The 20460-nt window shown below is 34.7% G+C and overlaps 1 protein-coding gene and 2 long non-coding RNA genes across 5 annotated transcripts in view; 1 reads left to right on the top strand and 2 right to left on the bottom strand.

The window, feature by feature from the left end:
* Nucleotides 1-20460, bottom strand: part of LOC126724324 (uncharacterized) — a 107895-nt gene that overhangs the window by 2477 nt on the left and 84958 nt on the right. The gene's annotated exons all lie outside the window — the stretch shown is intronic.
* Nucleotides 1-20460, top strand: part of LOC126724274 (putative disease resistance protein RGA3) — an 88178-nt gene that overhangs the window by 24408 nt on the left and 43310 nt on the right. The gene's annotated exons all lie outside the window — the stretch shown is intronic.
* LOC126724320 (uncharacterized) lies at nt 7480-15227 on the bottom strand. Its single transcript, XR_007654921.1, has 3 exons — nt 15130-15227; nt 14970-15030; nt 7480-7652 (listed from the first exon to the last, which is right to left on the bottom strand). It is a non-coding gene; the product is annotated as an uncharacterized LOC126724320 (long non-coding RNA).

Raw genomic sequence — 20460 nt, 5'->3', positions numbered from 1 at the left:
TTTGTTTGTTCATTCTATTGATTTCTATCTTTATATAAACTAGTCGCTAACCCGTGCGATGCACGGGAAAACTATTAGAAAATAATAAAGCATGCATATATTAAAAGACAATTTAAGTTCATGTGTGTTTGCAAGGGATACATACCTAAATAATTCTTGCGGTAGAAATAAAAGCCTTATCTTTGAGATAAAGAATTAATGTAAACAAACTAACCTTACATAAAACAAATTAAAAAAAAAAAAAAACATAAAACTGATGTCACGGGAAATTCAGCCACATAGTAGTAATATATATATCTCTTAAAACCTAAACCTAAACCTAAACCTAAACCTAAACGTAAGGACTAAATATTTATGCGCCTTCTCTTGCTTTCCTGATGTATTTGGTTAAAAACATAAAACTGATGTCACGGGAAATTTAGCCATATAGTAGTAATATATAAATCTCTTAAAACCTAAACCTAAACCTAAACCTAAACCTAAACGTAAGGACTAAATATATAAACAAACTAACCTTACAAAAGCTGAACTTTGTAAGCTAAAATCTATACCGTGAGTTGTAGATCTTGAATGCTATATCGTGCGTTTAGGGCTTCCTACATCTGGAGAGAGAGAGAGTTTGCAGAAACCAAAGAAAATCTCTCTATAGCTTAAGAAACACAATATAATAAAATTAAAGAGATAAAATTTTCAGAGGACAAAATATTATAGATAATTTAAAAGAATTTTGGTTTAATTCTTGAACACCGCAACTCCATAAAATTCATACTAATAATAATATTTTATGATCTTGAATGCTATACCGTGCATTGTAGATCTTGAATGCTTTAGGGCTTCCTACGTCTGGAGAGAGAGAGTTTGCAGAAACCGTGGCTTTATATTTCTTAAGTTGAGAGAGGGGTAAGGTTGCTAGGGTTTTGAGGAGTTATAATTTTTATTTATTTTTTATTTTTTAAATGTTGTGCTGACGTGGAAAATTGTGGTGCTAGCAAAGGCTTCGGTTTTATATATATATATAGATTATAAAATGACACTTTTATGTTGCGTTCTTTAGGCGAAGTATACTCGGGAAGGCAGTTCTCAATTTCAAGCCCTTAACTTCTTCAAAAAAGCTACACTCTCTTGTTGTTTGATGGTCAGGGGAAGCATTGGGAACCCCAATTTCTTTCTTTGGAGCCGTTTCTTTTCCTGTTCCCCGTCCTGGCATAGTGCTTTGCTTCCAGTTCTTCGGAAAAATCAACTGACTTCCACCCTTGTCATATATTCCATACATCACACTAAATAGATTGAAGTCTGGCACTTGTTGATATTTTGATAACATCTGGTGAGAGATCATTATTTGACAACCACCATCTAGGGAACGGTTTTATATTCAGGTATTTATTATTTTGTTTGCTTCAACTCTTTATTATTACTACCTATTTATATCAACAAACAAAATATCCAGATATGGTTTTTTGGGTTCTTACATAATTGCTGGTTTTTGTTCACTGTACAATGATAACTTAGTTTGGATTAAAGTATGGCTTCTGATTTTGAGTTTAGACATGCAGAAGTGCTGTGATAGATTTTACTTTATGCACAATATTTGGATAAAAAGTTAGGATCAATAAAATAAAATTATAGAGTTATACATAACATAGTTTGTCATTTGAAAGAGGAGGAAAAAAAAATCAACAGAATTCTCACATCGATTGCATAGCCCCTAGTCTATCATGTATAACAACACCACAAAAACAAGTGAGAAAGAGAATGAGAGTGAGATCATGGGTGATGAGATTTTTGGTTTTTTTTTTTAATAAATACAAAATATTAAAATTTAAATATAGTTGGTTACTGTTCTATCTAGCTCAGTCCGGTCCAGTCCATTATGGGACCACGACCGAAAACATACGACACTGTAATACAAGTGTGACATTTAGTAAAGCACGTGGCACCTATAAACAACGTCGTGTTCATGGCCAAGAGATGTATTCATGTTCTCTTTTCTAGGTATTAATGTTGTAAGTGCTAGAAAATTGATGGCTTAAGCCCACTGAGAATAGTGAGGCCCTTACCTTAAAATTAAGCCCAAAACAATATAATTTGTATAGAGAATGGGAAGAAGATTATGATGTAAGTTTAATTAAGTTTAGGTCTAAGGCCGAAGATCCAAGCAAGAATGGAAGAAATTGATTCAAAGAGTAATTAATATTAATACTATCCTCGGGTCAGTCTGAGGATGAGTTCTTATACAAGAATTCTATGTAAGTCTTAAGCTCTGTCCTCCACTAGTATTCCAATCCTTATCTTCTTAATCATGTTCTCTTAGAAAAATCCCAAGGTCCCTTTAATTGGGGAGTTCCCCTCTCTTTTATACACTCTTTCCTTTGCATTCTAGCCCTCCACTTGTATACTTCAAGGCTTTCCTTAGGACACTTGTCTCATCAAAGTTCTGCTGAAGGTGGTAAAAGGGGCTGCTTAGCTGTGAATTTACTGTTCAAGTGTTATTTCTTCATTAATGCAGCTAATAAAGTTGTTGCTATGAATTCAATGCGGAGGTAGTAGGTAAGCTTTTACAAGAAACTTCTCCCAGCTTCCTTGGCCCTCTCCTAGAAGGCTACTTCTCCCACTCGGGCACTCACGAGACATTGTGCACCTTCCCATCCTCTTCTCGAGTAAACCAACTTCTCGGGTTGAAGGTGCTTTACAAATGAATTGATGAAGGACATATCGCTCGTAGTCCTCCTCGTCCTCAAACCCCCACAAATGTATTCATGTTCTTCTTTTTTCTTTCCACACACTATTTAAACATTTATAAAACATGGACATGAACTTCTCTATACTATATATAAGAGGATTCCCTTCTTTAAATTGAACTTTTATATGATTAAAAAATACCCTCATTGATGAAGGGTAACTTCTCTTAAAAATTGGGTCATAAATGTCAAACAAATAATCAATCTGTCTATACTTTCTACAACACCTATAGCTACTATCCTTTTAAATTCAAAAAGAGAACTCCTAAAATTTAGGTTTTTTTTTCCCCTTAATGTTAATCTTTTTATTCCCTAAAATTTGGCATTTTTTTTTTAATTCCTTTTTCATCCAAATAAAACACCACTATTTTATTTTATTTTACTAAGAAAACTCCTACACTTTTAAACACACGTTAAAAAAAGAAATTACAGTTACTGCTTAAAAATTTTTAGAAAAAAAAAATAGAAAAGTCTTTGAGCACGTGCAATGCTCATGCATAGAGGCTGGTAAATTATAAGCATATTTTTGTACACTAATTAGTAATTAATGATTAGAATGCTACATTATGATACAGAATAATATCTAGTCCTTGTTAGGTTGCATATATGTGGACACATTTTTAAACAAAATAGATACACAATGTAGCAAACTATTAAAATCCCAGGTGCTAAACAAAATAGCAATCGATGTAAAAAATAATTTCAAAATTATAATGAAGATATAACTAAATCTCCTACGGTTCATCCAAGGTAGGTTTCTTTTGTCACTTCAAAAAAAAAATGTTCATAAATTATCCCTCTGGTCTTCCATGCATTCAACAACTCAAAAGACCTATCAGGATGGTAGACTTTGGCATTACATGTTAGATTTGGCTTAGAAGCATGATCTTTCACAACCTATCTAACGCTCACTACTACTATTTGAGAAGAAAGTTTCATTAAAGCAAAATCTAAAACCATGAGAGAAAAGAAAACTATTTTTCTAAGATCTAATCTATTTTTTTATTAAAAAATAAAAAACAAAAAACCATTGCTTAAAACTACAATGACATATATGCCCTTTTGTAGAAAAAATTTGTAAACTAACGATATGGTGTTGGTCACTTCTGGAGTAAGGCAAGATCTAGAGTCCAATCCCAATCCAAATGAACCCAAACATATTAAATATAAAGCATAATTTATTTTTTTTCATTTCTACTATCAAGTTTATTTTATGAATTTGTACAATGCTTTTTTTATCTTTTTTTTTTTTTTTTTTAAATTTCAATTTGTACTACTATATACCTTAAAATGATCCTTGAATTTTGAGTCATTGTCTTTGTCTCCAGGATTTTGAAAATCAGTGCTCTGTTTATGAATGAGCTTAGACACTAAAACCAGTGCTAGCACCATCACACCATGCCAAGTGATGAGGTATATGTATTTGCAAAAACTGTTGTTTTGAAGAGAATTTGGTTTTTTTTCAATCCAGATATAGCAAGTTTTAGTTCTTAACAAAAGACATGAATTAGAATTTGGTGGTTGAAGACATTATGGCTAGAGATATTATTAGAATGAGTTTGAATAAGCCTGAAACCAAAACTATCTGAGCTAACTATAATTATTGAATCTATTTGAGAAATAACTAATATATATATATATATATATATATCAAGAAAAATTTAGACCATTAGTGGAATTAGCTGCTTTCCCCCTTTGTTTTTGTTCTAATTTGTATATAAACTGAAAAATGCGTTTATATCTTCATTTTTGTAACTTCAATGATGCTACCATGTTCTACAAAGAACCTACATCTTTCTTTTCTTTCTGAAATCTCAACATTTCAATTATCTATGTTTTTGGATTTTTATTTTTTAAAATGGAAACATTCACATTTTTTATTAATACCTGTAAACCTAACCTAATTATGTTACTAAACCCCATGTTTGTATGTACAAAATAAAAATGTTGCAGGTGGATAGTATTGTTAAAGAAGCTTAAAATTTTGCAAAAGGAAGACAAGGAAAAGAGGGATGCCATAGACAAAAAGAACCAAGCTGACTCAGTTTTGTACCAAACTAGAAGCAACTAAAAGAGCTAGGAGACAATGTTCCTAGCTAGACAAGGAGAATGTAGAGGCTAAAGTGAATGATGTCAAGGATGCCATTTCTGGTGGATCTACCCAAGCCATTATGTAACTGGGGTAGTCAATGTTGATGTGAGTCATGTAACTTTGAATTGGGTTGTCTGTTAGCTTTTTTCTGATTGGCCTCTTTGCATGGATGGCAACTATTGTTTAGCCTTGAATTATGTTAGAGTTGAGAGAGAGCTCTTTGATATAGAGTTATTTGGGTGTATTGGGGTTTGGGTTTGTGAGAGTGCTTTCACACCACCTTTGTACTCTCCATATTTTTTAGTGAAACTTTCTCCTTGTCTCCGCCCATGGATGTAGGCTAAAGGCTGAACCACGTAAATCTTTAGTGTTCTCTTTTTTGTGTGATTGTCTATTTTTCTATCAGGTTTCTATTTTTTTTTCTTTCAAAAAAGTTTTCTGTGAGATCTTTCTAATGCCATAATAATTTTATAAATAAATCTTATGTGGGAGTGCTATCCGAATACCCTTTCCCACAATAGTCAATCTATATCCAATCCAGCCAACTCGGTGTTGGGTTGCTTCTGGTACTACACTTGGGTCATTTAGATTAACCAGGAAAACAACCAGATGGCGATGATCTAATCAATGTAGGTTTTATTGATGGTGAGTTACAATGAGTAACTCATAGAACTTCTATTCTGACCATGCACACTTGTGTAATTTCTATGTTAGTTTGTACAGGCTAACAGCTTGTGATTTTGCAAAGTATGGTTATGGTGTGTATATATTCAATTTGATTTAGAGAATGGTTAGTTGTTAATGGCATACAAGTTGGCAGAAGGTTTAGTCTCTTCTATGGTTAGTTTATATATATATAAATAGGGTTGGGTTCAAGTTACACATGGTATAACTTTAAATAATGTTACACCACTCTATTTTTTAATTGGATGCAAATTTTAATAAATCCACCATTAGATTACATTATCTTCATATATTCTCCATACTTGCAAAATTTCAAGGTAATCAAAGATTAATAGTCATGTCATCAATCAATTGTTTAAATTCAAGTTTTTGTAGTTTAAAATAATGCATAAAAGATAAGTTTATGGATTAAATAATAAATAATATCCAATCAACATGAAAATTAGCATGAATGTTAAGATCATATGGAACATGTAATTCAACGTTGGGGTTTTCAAAATATGAATTATGTAATAAGTTATTGAGTGGTATAACATTACTTAGAGTTACTCCAGATATAACTTGAACTCAACCCATATATATATAAATATATATATATATATATATGTTGCTTAATTATATGAATTTTGAATAGATCCAATAACATTTAGGGTTTTACCTTCAACAAAAATGATGTAGTCCAAACCAGCATATAATGCACTAGAAACAACTAAGAATGTCGCTTAGGCTTCAGCCCAAAAAGGATCACCTTTTACATCGATGCTAGATTCCCAGTCCATGCATGAGTGATGTTGCCTAAATGGTTTATGGCAAATTGCAGCAAGTTATACATTATTTCATAGTAGCATCGGATTTTAAGGTCAAGAGGATTCTATCTTTCAAATATTTCACAAGGTTTGTATTTGTAAAATTTGGTCTATAGTATAGCTTTCGAAACAATGTTAATTAAAGTGTAATATCTTAAAGTAGCCCTCCAATTAAAGTATTTTATGTATAAAAGATTGGCCGAATAAGATCAAATTATGAAACTACAAACTGAGAGCATTTTGATGGCACAAACAAGCACATTTCAAGTCTTTCGCCACTATTGCATATGCACTTGTCACCTTCTTAATTCTAATCAGCTCAAGATTTCCATGTAAGGAAGCAGCCCGTGAAACCAATGGCATCTACAGGTTTTATTTAATTATCTCTCACTTTCTACTTTGATTCTCATTCTTAAGATTTATAAGGTTTTATTTCTGTCCATAGACAATTAAAATGTTCTACAACTAGTGTTCTTGTCGACACTCGTTAATTTTTTTTTTAGGTTTAAAATCTAAACCATTTTACAAAGATAAAGTTTTTATTTATAAAACATAGTCTTGATTCTATTTTGATTCTCAAAATATGCACTCTGCTATTCACACCGATGGAAAACATAACAAAAATAGATAGATGAGGGAAATTATAAATTTTAAGGGCAAAAATATAATTATAGAATCTTAGATTATATTTCAAGACCGAAAATAATATTTTTGCCCAAATTATACATTAATCAAGAGTTTAATCTCCATTCATATATTTTTAATGACTAGAAGTATACAATTAAAAACGGTTATATAATTTATTATATTTTGCACCGAAACTTTCATTTGAAACTCTTACCATTTTTGAGCTAGTAAACAAGGAGAGAGCGAGAGAGGAAGCTAGTCTTTCATGTATAACAACTGATATGAGTATTTGTAAAAGCTATTGAGTTTAGGGAGCTCTTAACCCCATTTACTTCCTGCAAGATGCAACGTCCTCAAACAGCAGGAAAATTCATATTAGAATACAAAAGACCTCAGATGACAATGTTGCCTAGAACATGTCATCACAGCTCCATATTGACAAGAATGGAAGTCAAAAAAAATTTTTATATAAACAGTTCCAAATATATCACTGTTGGTGAGGGGGAACCATACACCTAGGTAACAGCACAGCTATTTGCATGTCCATTACTAAAAATCATTATCCCATAAATAGACAGCTGATGAGAACTCTCAAACATTCCCATCCAATGCATGACGATTTTATTACTTTGATAGAAGATGCACCTTGATAAATAGTATAGCATGCCCAACACTCCATGTTCTGGTCCCCTCCAGCAAGCAAATCTGCGTTAATGATAGCAGTGAAAGGTTCAGAGAACAGTGACTAAAAAATATTACTTTAAAAACAAAAACAAAACAAAAAAACAATTTCTTCATCTTGACTTTTTCCTGTTGTTTTTTTAATCATAAATTAATTAAAAAGAAGGGACATGGAGAAAGAATTCCTAGGGTTCACAGATTTGTAGAAGAATCTTGAAACCTGATTTGTACGGTAAATGTATATCCTAACAAAAGCTTATGACCTATAAACTATTATTGCACATTTCATTTGGCAAGAGTTGTAATAACCGTCCAATAATTTCATGTCAATCCAAATTATCAATATAAACTTAGAAATAAGAACCAATCATCAAGTCAAATACTAAGGTCAAACCCACAACTTGTTACTTTTTGTGGAAGGCACTTGACATCGCACCAAGACCCAACCTCTAAATCACTTTGTTGGACCAAAAAAAATACCGAAACCTAAGGACCTGTTTGTTACCGCTGTTTAAACAACATTATACGTATTTTCACATTTTTTTTCACCCACATGTATTCCAAAAAAATACAAACAACGTTACTAGAACAACATTACCAAACAGCCCTAAAATTCCAAACATCCATAATAGGTAGAATCAAACATCTCACCATTGAAAGGTGAATAAATACAACTAAGCAGCAGAGGCAATGGAACCAAAATATATATTTTTAAAGCAAAGAGACATTGAAGGTCACTTCTAGGGTCCAACTAAGCAACCATCATCTTACACAAATCTTAGAAAAGCATATAAATATCTCTATTGCATCATACCTCAAAAACAAGAAGATTTAGAAGGAAGGTGGAAGGATAGGGCAACCACAACCACCTTCTACTCTTCTTTTAAGGTGGAAGGATGGGGGAAATGGGGTCCACATTATTAGAAGATTCATTGTAGGATGGCGTTGATTATGAGTGTGGTGTCACTTTTTTTTTTTTTTTTGGCAACTATGTTTTTGTTTATCTGCATGTGAGTAAATAGCCTGTAGCTTATAGGCTGCCGCCTCTCTTTTTTATATTTGTTATTACATTTTTTTATTATTGAAAAAGACAATTTTAAAAAAAAAAATTAAAGGGATAAATCAGATCAGAATTTGGAGAATAATTAATTCAGAATATAATAAAATATTTCCACTTAGCTTTCAAGGTGAACGTAAGAGGAAATAGAGCCAACGTAGCAAGTTGGTCGTTATTTTTAAAGGTTTGGTACTTGTGGGATGATGGAATGGTTGGAACTTGGAACATGTATAACAACTAAAATAGAACAGAGCATGCAGTGGCAGCACCACGTTCAGGTCAGGGTGTTCCCAGGAACACCCTGAAAAAAAAAAAAATTAGGAACACCCTCAACCAAAATTAAGAACACCTTCAAAAACTTTTGAACCAATCCATAATTAGTATAAAAACATCATACCCAAAAAAGAATGCAAAATAACAAGGACCTAATAACCCAAAAAAAAAACACTTCATTTACAAATCCCTAATAGTAATACCCAGTATAAAAGAAAAAAAATGAAAAAGGAGAGGAAAAGGAAAAGTAAAAATCCAAATGTCTCTCATGGTTGTTGTGCACACCAGCCCCAATCGCGTTGCTAGTAGCCACATTGCCTCCGTGCCTCGAGTAGCAGTAGCCACAGCCACAGCCACAGCCACGATCAACGGAACAAGGCCATTCACAAACGTATGTCTCTCTATTTGTTGTACTCTACAACTTAAACCAGTTTAAGTTTGCATTAATAGTGCTAATGGTTTTTCATTTGTGTGCATTGTGATATGTGCTAAACGAATGGTTTGGATTTGTGCTACAATGTGAGTGGCTTGTGGATTTGGCCGTGTAATATTTTAAGTTTAAATCTATTATATATGTTTGTATTTGTGCTGATAGTGCTATGTGAGTTATAGATTTAATTGTGTTGATTTTATTTTTATTTTGTTTAAGCTAAATTAATAGTGTGGAACTGTAGATATAAAAGTGATGCTTCTTTCCTATATGTATGTACTTGTTAATAATAGACTACTTGAAAAATTAAGTTCAAAATCAATTATAAAAAATTGCAATACCATAAAAGAATGTATGAAACAACTTTGTTAGGTCAAATTTAATTTATCAATTAATGTACTTTTTTTAGAATAAATTATTTATTTGTACTTAAGAATTTTGTTATATTTAGTTTCCCCCTCCCCCCCCCCCCCAAAAAGTTTCTAGCTCCGCCACTGGGTGTTGGTGAGATACAATTAATTGTTTTTTAGTGTATTTAGTATATTGTGATTTGTGATTGTGAATTTATTTGATTAGTTCTTGTGATTGGGGGGCCATGGGGCTTGTCTGATGAGTGGGGGGTAGATGGGGGTATGGGGCCGGGGTGGGATATTTGAATTGGGGGAAGTAAATGCACATGGTGTGTGTGCTAGTGCAACTAATAAACAATAATTTAATTAACCAATAATTAATTGGGGGAAGCAACTAATAAATAATAATTAATAATTTAATTAACCAATACATTATAAAAAAAAAAAAAACAAACTAAATTATGTTAGGCTAAACAACAATTAATAATTTTATAATTAATGAAACAACAATATAACAAATTAGAGTTTATAAAAGACAAACAAATTAATGAAACAACTAAACTACAATAATTAATAATTTTATTAATATTTCTAATGAACTTGTAGTTTATTGTAGCATTGATAATGAGACTATCATGCAATGATTTCAAAATATGAAAACACGTAGAAGACAATTGTAAACTATTAGGAACATATTTTTTTGTAATTGACATATCCTTTGACAAAATGCACTTTACTTGTATTTGGGTAAATCTAAATAGTTTCAAGATGATCATTACAAGTGGTTAAATTGAAGACATGAAGATTACTCAAGAACTACTGAAGAAAAGTGCAATCTACTAGTCTCAATACCTCCTCGACAGAAGCTTGATCTGTCGAGATTCATTAAAGCTCGATAGATGTCTCAATCGATCGAGCTTACGGGATTCAGATTATAGCCAGCAACGTTTTTATTCTAAAAGGCTATTTGTTTATGGATTTTGTATAATCCTTATAGGGTTAGGAAAACCCAAGGTTTGTGGGTTTGTATAATCCTTATTGGACTAAGAAAGCCCTAGGTTTGTGTAAACCTATTTGGAATAGGAAAGCCCATTAAGCTCCTATTTAAAGGAGGTGGAAAAAGAAAAACCTAATCCTAGAAAGCTTCATAAGGTTTTCTTTTTGAAACCCTAGCTTCCTTCTATAGAAGAAAGAGTTCTTGTTGCGTTTCTTATACGCCTTTGGGTTTTGTAACCAAGCAAAGTCTCTTGCACCAACATTGAAGATCTTATTGGTGTTTCTATGCAAAGCTGTTGCAAATCAACTACAACAATCAAAGGGTTGTTGTGGTGTTAGTCACGTACTTAGATTTGTGCAAAGGAGTAAGCTGAGTACTGGGATCCGCGCATCAAATTGGTTAGTCACGTAGACGTGCATCAAAAGGGAAATTGTCACTACAGAACAAGTTCTATTGGGTATTGGGGTAAGGGTTCAATTGTAGATTGGTATAAGGTATTGGGATTCCTTTACTTGTAACCGCTTGTTGTGATAATAGTGGAATTTCGGAAGTTGTGACCTAATCCTAGAGAGCTTCATAAGGTTTTCTTTTTGAAACCCTAGCTTCCTTCTATAGAAGAAAGAGTTCTTATCGCGTTTCTTATACGCCTTTGGGTTTTGTAACCAAGCAAAGTCTCTTGCACCAACATTGAAAATCTTATTGGTGTTTCTATGCAAAGCTGCTGCAAATCAACTACAACAATCAAAGGGTTGTTGTGGTGTTAGTCACGTACTTGGATTTGTGCAAAGGAGTAAGCTGAGTACTGGGATCCGCGCATCAAATTGGTTAGTAACGTAGACGTGCATCAAAAGGGAAATTGTCACTACAGAACAAGTCCTATTGGGTATTGGGGTAAGGGTTCAATTGTAAATTGGTATAAGGTACTGGGATTCCTTTACTTGTAACTGCTTGTTGTGATAATAGTGGAATTTTGGGAGTTGTGACCTGAAAATCACCCGATGGGGTTTTTGCCGTTAGGTTTTCCTCATTCGTAAACAAATCATCGTGTTATTTATTTTTCGCTGCATAATTAGTTTATTGGTGATTTGTTTGTGCTACCACGCATTTGCATGTTAATTAACTTAATTAATTCACTTGGCTAAATTAATTGGTTAATTTATCACAATGGGTCAATTTGTTTTTGGCCTATCATAAATTTTATGTATTTGCGTGTTTTTATTATTATTGTTGTTGTTAATATACAAAATTTTTTTATTAGATTGTGTAATTTATACCTGTTGAGGAATACCCTAAAAAAAATTCCTAGAACTGCCATTGAGAGCATGAACGTGAAGTTGGTGCAATTAATCAATTTAATCTTACCTTTTTTTTTGGGGGGGAATAACACCAATTTTATAAACAAAAGCTATCACAATAATCATAGAAAGATAGGTCATATGATCTTCGGTTTTTTTTTTGGATAAGTCATCTGATCTTCCTTAGACCATTTTATAAGAGCGTGTACAATAGAAAAAATATATTATATTTTAACAAAATCAAAATTTACTCATATCAGTTTATGTATAATTGTGTAAAAATATATAATAATTACAATAATTGTGTGAAAAATTTATATTGACACTATTCATTTTGCATTTAATTTTTTATTCTTCTTTTACGTATTCCAAAAAATAAAAGAAAGGAGTAGAAAATGGTTGTTGTATGTAAAAAAAAATTAAAAAAAATCAAGAAAAGTAATAAAATTAGTACTTAAAAAAAAGAGATTAAGGTTTTAAAAAACATACAAAGAGAACCCATCATGCGTATCATCTAACAAAAAGTTAGCTTCTCTACATTATGAATTTATGATTTACAATCTGAAAAGTACTGTAGCTGAAAATAATATGTTTAATCTTATTTAGCTAATTATCCTAACTGATGATTAGATATGGCACCGTTATTATTTTTCTTTCTTTTTGTCGAAATTAATCTATGCTAATAAGTGATGAATTAAAAAATAAGCAATCGATTTGTTGAAAGACAGTTGATTACAGATACAGAGTAGAGCCAAAATTGAAGCGAAATGCCAAGCACGCCACTTCTTTCATGTTAAACGTTTCTATTAATAAATGCCAAGCACTGCTCAAAATTTATAGAAGTTGGGTATGTATGTGCATGTGGGAGCCATCTGACGAATAAAGATTAAAGATTCCAAGACGGCAAGCGTGAGACAAAGCGAGAGATGTTGGTGTTAGCAAAGGCTTTGAGAATGTCAGGGTTGGCGTCGAAGATCTTGACGCGGTCGATGGTGGTTTGGGTTTTGAGGAAGTTGGCCACTTGGGAAGGTGGTGGGAGGTTGTTGGCGACGGTTCCGTAGTTGACTCCGATGGAGTAAGCGGCGGAGGAGTGGCTCAGTGAGAACAAGAAGAGGAGGAAGAGAAGTGGGACAAGTTTGGGTTGTGATTTTGGAAACTTTGCCATAGCTGAGAGACGGAGATGAAGTAAGGTGGTGGCGTAGTTAATAAAGTTTAGAAATTAAAATGAGGTGTGGAGGGTTTAAATCTTAGTTGTAGGTGAGGTGTACGCGCTTGATGTAGGGATAAGCATGCCAATAATTATAAATAATAAAAATAAATTTGTGTGCAGGTGTGTATGTAAATAGTATTACCATAGAATGAATCCAAGATCCAAGATTGCATGCGAGTTAAATATAAGAGGTGTTGGTCCTGTTGGATTAATGATAGGTTTGATTTGACATCTCCTTTCCATAACCAACAAACATGGAGCTGGACCACGGCCCAAAAAAATCATTTTTTTATAGGTAGGATAGGCCCTAAAAAAAGCCCAACACTTAAAAATGACGCAATAACGATTAAGAATGGAGATTTTGGCATTTTACCCCTAATTTAAAAAAAAAATTAGCAATATACCCCTATTTGCAAACTATATAGGAGCGTGCCCCTGTTTCGATACTCGATTATCCTAAAATCGAGTTCAATTAAATACTCGATTTGTAGAAAATCGAGTTATGCCCGAACAAACTTAAAAAAAAAATATTAAAAAAAAAAATTCCATGGAACTCGAGTTTCAGGAAATCGAGTTCCATGCAAAAAAAAATTTTATAAGTGTGATTGCCCTATATTCAGGGAGCCCTATAGTGGCGTTTTTAAGCCCTATAGTGACGTTTTAAAGCTCTATAGTGGCGTTTTCCTGCAATTTTTTTATAAGTGTGATTGGCCCATATTCAGGGTGCCCTATAGTGGCGTTTTTAAGTCCTATAGTGACGTTTTAAGGCCCTATAGCGGCGTTTTCCTGAAAAAAAAATTTATAAGTGTAATCGCCCTGTTCTGGGTGCCCTATAGCGGCGTTTTTAGGTCCTATAGTGACGTTTTTAAGCCCTATAGTGACGTTTTAGAGCCCTATAGCGGCGTTTTCCTACAAAAATTTTTATAAGTCCCCATACCAAGTTCAAGGGGCCCTATAGTGGCGTTTTTAAGCCCTATAGTGACGTTTTAAAGCCCTATAGCGGCGTTTTGGAACTCGACTTTCCTAAAATCGAGTTCCATGCTTTTTTTTTTTTTTTTTTTTATTCGGCATAACTCGATTTTCTACGGATTGAGTATTTCATTGAAACTCAATTTTAAGGTAATCGAGTATCGAAACAGGGGCATATCCCTATATAGTTTCAAAATAGGGGCATATTGCTAAATTTTTTAAAAATTAAGGGCAAAAGGCTAGAATCTCCATGTAGATATTCTTCCAAAGACAAAGCAAGTGGGATAAAAGTAAAACAATTGAAGTCATAAAACAGCATCTCCTATCAAAACCTTTTAATATCAGTTCCTTAATAGATATTCAATATACAGCTTTTTAAAACTCTAAATTTTTTTTTCTTCTTCTTTTACATAACTTGTTTTTTAAACTTTTCAAAACTCTAAAATTTTCTTTTATTAATTAGTTTGAGCTCTTGTTGGAATAAAAAATGAATTATGCTAGGATTACATAAATTGGCACAATTTTGTGCCACAACTCGCTACATGGCGAGTTGTGATTAGCAAAGATGTGTTAGTGGGCCATGTGGGGACACACCTTTGTTAATTATGAGTTGTGGCACAAAATTGTGCCTAATTATGTGGTACAAGCACAACTCATAAAAAATTTTGAAAATTAAGGAACATCAAAAAATTAATCCACAAGTTCTAATGTACAAACACTCGTACGAAAAGCAGAATCCAAGTCATAACTTCATACTTACTCTAGACTATAAAACAGCATCTGTTCACCTTATACGCATGTTACCAAGGAACTCTGACAGCCTGGCAATAACCAAAACTCGGTGAGCATGGGAATATGAAATTATTTAAGGGAAAAAAAATGGACCAAGTAGAATAACAATAAAAAGGTATAGACAAAACCTAATATTTTTAGCTATCACAGTTTCTCCATCTTCAGACCTAAGATGACGTAGAACTACCTCCTCTAGACGGCCATCTTGATATGCATGCTGCAATAAGAGAACATCCACGCAGAAAAACCTAATGAGCAGGGGCGTAGCCAAGAATACATACTTGGGGACGCCGGGTTGTAACAGAGATATACTAAATATAATTCTTAAGTATTAACATTTGTTTCTACAGCCACAAGTGTCCTAATTTCTGAATTGCTAACATATTTTTTCTTAAAGAATGCATCAATTGTTTTTCATTTGCTCATAATTCTTTTAGCTTTAAGAATATGACTCAAAAATTAACCTGAAAAGAATTTTAAAAAATAAAATATTAATTAGAAATTTTTATTTAGTTATATGAATGTTATTCATACTCAAGAAAAAAAAAAACAAAATTTCCACTATAATTTAAACAGTCAACCCATTTTTAATACAACTTTAATTAATAATAACCCCTCAAACAAAAAATAATAATTTAATTAATTTGTCTTTTATAATGTATTGGTTAATTTAATTATATAGCTTTAATTATTGTTGTTTAGCGTAACAATAAACTATATTGCTTTAATTTATTTGTCATTAATTATACTGCTCTAATTTGTTATATTGTTTAGCCCATTGTACATATTACATTAAAAGAGCTGAACATTATACATTACATGTGCAGCATAATAATTAAAGCAGTGTAATGTGTTGCACATTACATTGCTTTAATTATTGTTTACCCGGCCCCATGAACCCATCTACCCCCTCCTAACCCCACTCAACAGACAACAGACAAGCACAACATGCGCCCCAATCACAATAGCCAGCTGCAATCAAAAAATTTCGCAATGCCAATCACAAATTACAACACAGTAAACACACGTTACACTAAAGACCAACACACTGACTTTTAGCCAAAAAAAAAAAAAAAAAAAAAAAAAAAGACCAACACACTGACCAACAAAAAGGGATAAGATAAAGCCAAATTAAAAAAAGACAAAAACAGAAAAAAAGTAAAAGCCAGCCAATAAGAGACCGTTCAAAAGCGAGAGAGACTTACTGAGATGTGATATCAGATATTCAGATAGGCTATTAAAGTTAAAGAATAAAGAAAGAAACGTTCAAAAATTACATTTCATTTTTTCATTCAGTATTTCAGTGAGATAGAGAGAGAGAGACTGAGAGAGAGTCAAAGAGAAAAACCTTGACGGAGGGCCGGACTGCCGGAGGGAGCAACCGGCAACGAGCATCGCTGCACCGGAGCAAAGGCAGAGCCGATCTCTGATGACCGATCTACGATCTGTCGTCTGCAAAAATTTCATTTCATTTCATTTTTTCATTTCAGTGAGAGAAAAAGAGAGAAATACTTTGAGGGAGGGCCGGAGGGAGCACCGAGCACCAGAGCAGAGGCAGAGCGATCTCTGATCACCGATCTGCGATCTGCGATGAGGGGCGAGCGACGATGAGCTGCGACGTCACGGCGACATGACCGTGGGTTTCTAGGTTTGGTTTGCTAAGGTTTGGTTTTGGTTTGTGTATTGGGGATTTTTTTTTTTTTTAGATAAACACCTCTGTCACTCTGTGAGTCTGTGTTTGGTTTTGCTAGATTTTGATTTGCTTTTGTTGATTTGCTCTGTATAGGCAGTAATATTGGGGTTTAATTTCTCTGCCAGGGACGTGACCAGCGACATGATGGGTTCATTTTCTGATTCTCTGTATTGATTTTTTTTTTTTTTTTGGTTGAGAATCCGTGGGCTTGCCATGAGCGAGCTACCTCTATCATCTATTGGGCTCACCGTGGGCTTGCCTTGCCGTGGGCTGGGCTCTGTTAAATTTTTTTTTTTTTTTTTTTTTTTTTGCTTGAAAGTAGAATAGATAATTTTTTTTTATTTTTTTATTTGAGGTGGTCCTAATTTTTGGTTGAGGGCTGGGAGAATGGGTGAGAAATGGGTAGGGGGGCTGGCTGTCTAATGTTGGGAGGGCCCATTTATTTTTTCTTCATAGGCTAATGGGAAATTTTTTTTTTTGCAGGGGCCACGGCCCCCCCCAAGCCACTATGTGGCTCCGCCCCAATGAGGCTTTGAACTTATTACATTGCATACAACCCCCATAACCAAATTAGGGGAAATAAAAAGCAGATGCATATACTTTCAAGCTGAGAAGGCTCATAAACCTGTATAAAGAAAAATGATGCAGCACAGTAAATGAGAACATTTGTAACATGACATACAAGTCACAAAGATGAGCTTTCTGTAACAACCCATATTTGCAAACAAACCACTTCATAAAGCAAGACCACAGAACCCTTTACTGAAGGTTTTCCAAAAGAAGCTCAACAAGCTTATTAGTAATCCTCTTCCACTAACGGGAAAAAAGCTAATGGAAGACTATATAATATAAAAATTGTGGGGCCCAATAATTTGTGGGCCAGGTCCATTTATTCATGGGGGTCCAAAGGCCCAAGCCGAGGAGGGTTATGGCCCAAGCTCGATAATACAAGTACAAAATAGCCTTGGGATACAGCCGAGGACGATTTAGTCCTCGGCGTGTCCGAGGTCTCACAGGAAGGAAGGACAAAAACGACATAGAAACAGCTTGGGAAAAAATCTAAAATATCTGCATCAATAGAAAAGGGTACGCTGGGAAGTATAACGACCAGGGAAAGCTGCCCTTACTGCCATTCAATACTCTGCACTTGACAGAGCCATGCTCTCCAGCTTTTACAACCACCCCCAACCACTCTGGGTCTGGGCTGATGGGACAAGTATCCGTCTTGGAATGTCGATCCTACACGTGGACGAAGGATAAAAAAACACAGGCTAGTATAAAAGGAAAAGGAAGCAATTCATAGCGGTGGCTGGGAAAAATGGCCAAAAACCAGAGCCTCTCAGCCCGCCTCCAGGAGAAAGACTCCAAGGGCGAAAATGACTTAATCATGTATGAATACCATGAAAAACCCACCGTCTGGTGACTGAGGCCTAGCCTTTCAAACCCACGCTCTACAAATGATATTGTTTGGGCCTTTTTACGTACGAGCCCAACACTATTACGGTTCGTTACGAATCGTGTCCTTACAATTGGCGCCGTCTGTGGGAAAGGCTTGTGTGTTGGCATAGACGGTAGGTCGAGACAGTTCCTTTGTCATTTCTAACAACTGGTTGTAGAGTTCTAGTGTAAACTTCCATTAGGGGCTATGATTCTTGACTAGGGGCTGCGCTTTGTAGCGTCAATCGCATGGATGGTTCTAAGGGCTCGGCCGAGGAGCCAATCCCCCTAAAACCAAGGTCCCATGCCATAGCTGAGGGGTTATTTCCCATGCCATAACTGAGTTTTGGACAGAACCAATGTATTGTATGGTCTTCGGACTCAAACCTATGGGGAAACCAACTACTTAGATGAGAAAACTAAGTTTTGGACAGAACCAAGGTATTGTATGGTCCTCGGACTCAAACCTATGGGGAAACCAACTACTTAGATGAGAAAACTGAGTTTTGGACAGAACCAAGGTATTGTATGGTCCTCGGACTCAAACCTATGGGGAAACCAACTACTTAGATGAGAAAACTGAGTTTCGTAAGGTCGGCTACTTAATGAAAATTCTAAGTTACTCAATCCTCGGCTCAAATACCATAAAAGGTTAAAGCTATTAAAGTTGTTAAGAAGATGGTGAAACGCCCTATCATTCAGCAACCTGGAGGGGTTGTTCATTTTTTGGGTTATATGTCTTCGGATGATTACTTCCTACACTGCACCGAACATTCAGTTGTCATCTCAGCTACTTTGGGGTAAGTATTGTTTTCGCAGGTCGGCATTGTTGTGCCAAACAACTCTATTAAAGTTGTGATAATATCTTTTCCTTAGCAAGAATTTTGACCCTAAGTGTCATTAGTTCAAGTCTGTATTATTGTGTCGAAACAACACTCGTAAGTTCATAATAGCACCTTGTTCTTTGATAAGGGATTTTGGCCCTAAGTATTGTGCTCTAAGGTCGGCGGTATTGTGCCAGGCCGCCTCAATAAGCTCATCATAATGTTCCTTCCTTTTTCTTCTTAATAGGGGTTTCAACCCTCAATATCACTTATTCGATTCAGTAGTATTAAGTCGGATAGTGTCTATAAGCACAGAGTAAGATCTTTTTATTAACTAGGACTTCGGTTTTAGACATCGGTCAAAGTGTAAAAATAAAAATAAATTCACGAGATAGTATGTCTATTCACGGCGTAACCATTTCAGAAACAAAGAGATAGAATGTGTGAAATAAAGTAATAACGACTTTTATTAATATAAAGAAGTATTACAACGTACAAAGAAGGGCTTAAACAAGCCTATACAGAAGGTGGATTACAAAAATAATAAAAGGAAAACAACAACAATATAACAAATAAACAGTCAGATGTCTTTTTAAACTCGTCTTCGAAGTCCTTCCAAACTCTGCCCCAGTAGTGCCCATATTGAGAGGAGGACCTTCTTCAGAAGAAGATGGAGGAGATGAAGAGAAAGAAGGAGGAGAAGAAGAGGAAGAAGGAAAAGCGCCAGGATGGATCTGGCGGTGGAAAGAAGAAGAAAGAAAGGCAAAAGGAGGCACCAGTGAAGGAAGAGAGGAAGAAGCAGGGATGCTTTGCCCCTGCATCAGTCCTGACTCCTAACACGCTGGTGCCATGTTAGCTATGCTCGTAAGAGAGCGGCTGGTACTGATGATGGGTGACCCCAGCTCAGTCGCGCCAAAAGCCTGACGCGACGAGCCCCTGCTTCGGATTTTGGCTGAAAGGAGGGTGAGAAGTATCTTGAGTCTCTGCCATCCCTGCCCCGACCGAGCCATTTTTAGCTTCATAAGAACATGGAATTTCTGAGAAGGGTATGGCTCCTTCATTACTTACTCCTATTTCGAACGAATTACAAATTAAAGTATAACTAGCGGGTAAAGTAAAACTCTGGAGGAGTCTAAGGGTTTCAGATCTCAGAAGGATGAAAAGGGTCTCTGTACAAGAGAAATAGCCTCCTACTTTTTTTCTTATATGAAGGGCAAAACAGAGGGTATTCAATCTGTCCAGATTTCCAAGAAAATCTGTAAACAAGAATGTACCCGTTCCACTTCCCCATATCGTCAAATAAACCGTCAAATTTAAATAGTCTCGTAAATGGAAGTCATTAAAGGCGCGTTTCGGATAATCAAACGGCGAGAACGCGTCATGAGTGAGTTCAGAGGAATGTCTCGTAGACCGGTACATTTCCTGGGCAGATGAAGAACCGCCAACATTAATGAAAGGCTGAATTAAATGAGCCATAATAAAGGCTTGGTGTTACCAAAACCCCC

Source organism: Quercus robur, chromosome 4 (genome assembly GCF_932294415.1).
Source record: "Quercus robur chromosome 4, dhQueRobu3.1, whole genome shotgun sequence".
Lineage (NCBI taxonomy): Eukaryota > Viridiplantae > Streptophyta > Magnoliopsida > Fagales > Fagaceae > Quercus > Quercus robur.
The sequence above is the reverse complement of the archived record's forward strand: the minus strand, read 5'-3'. Positions and strand labels throughout refer to the sequence as shown.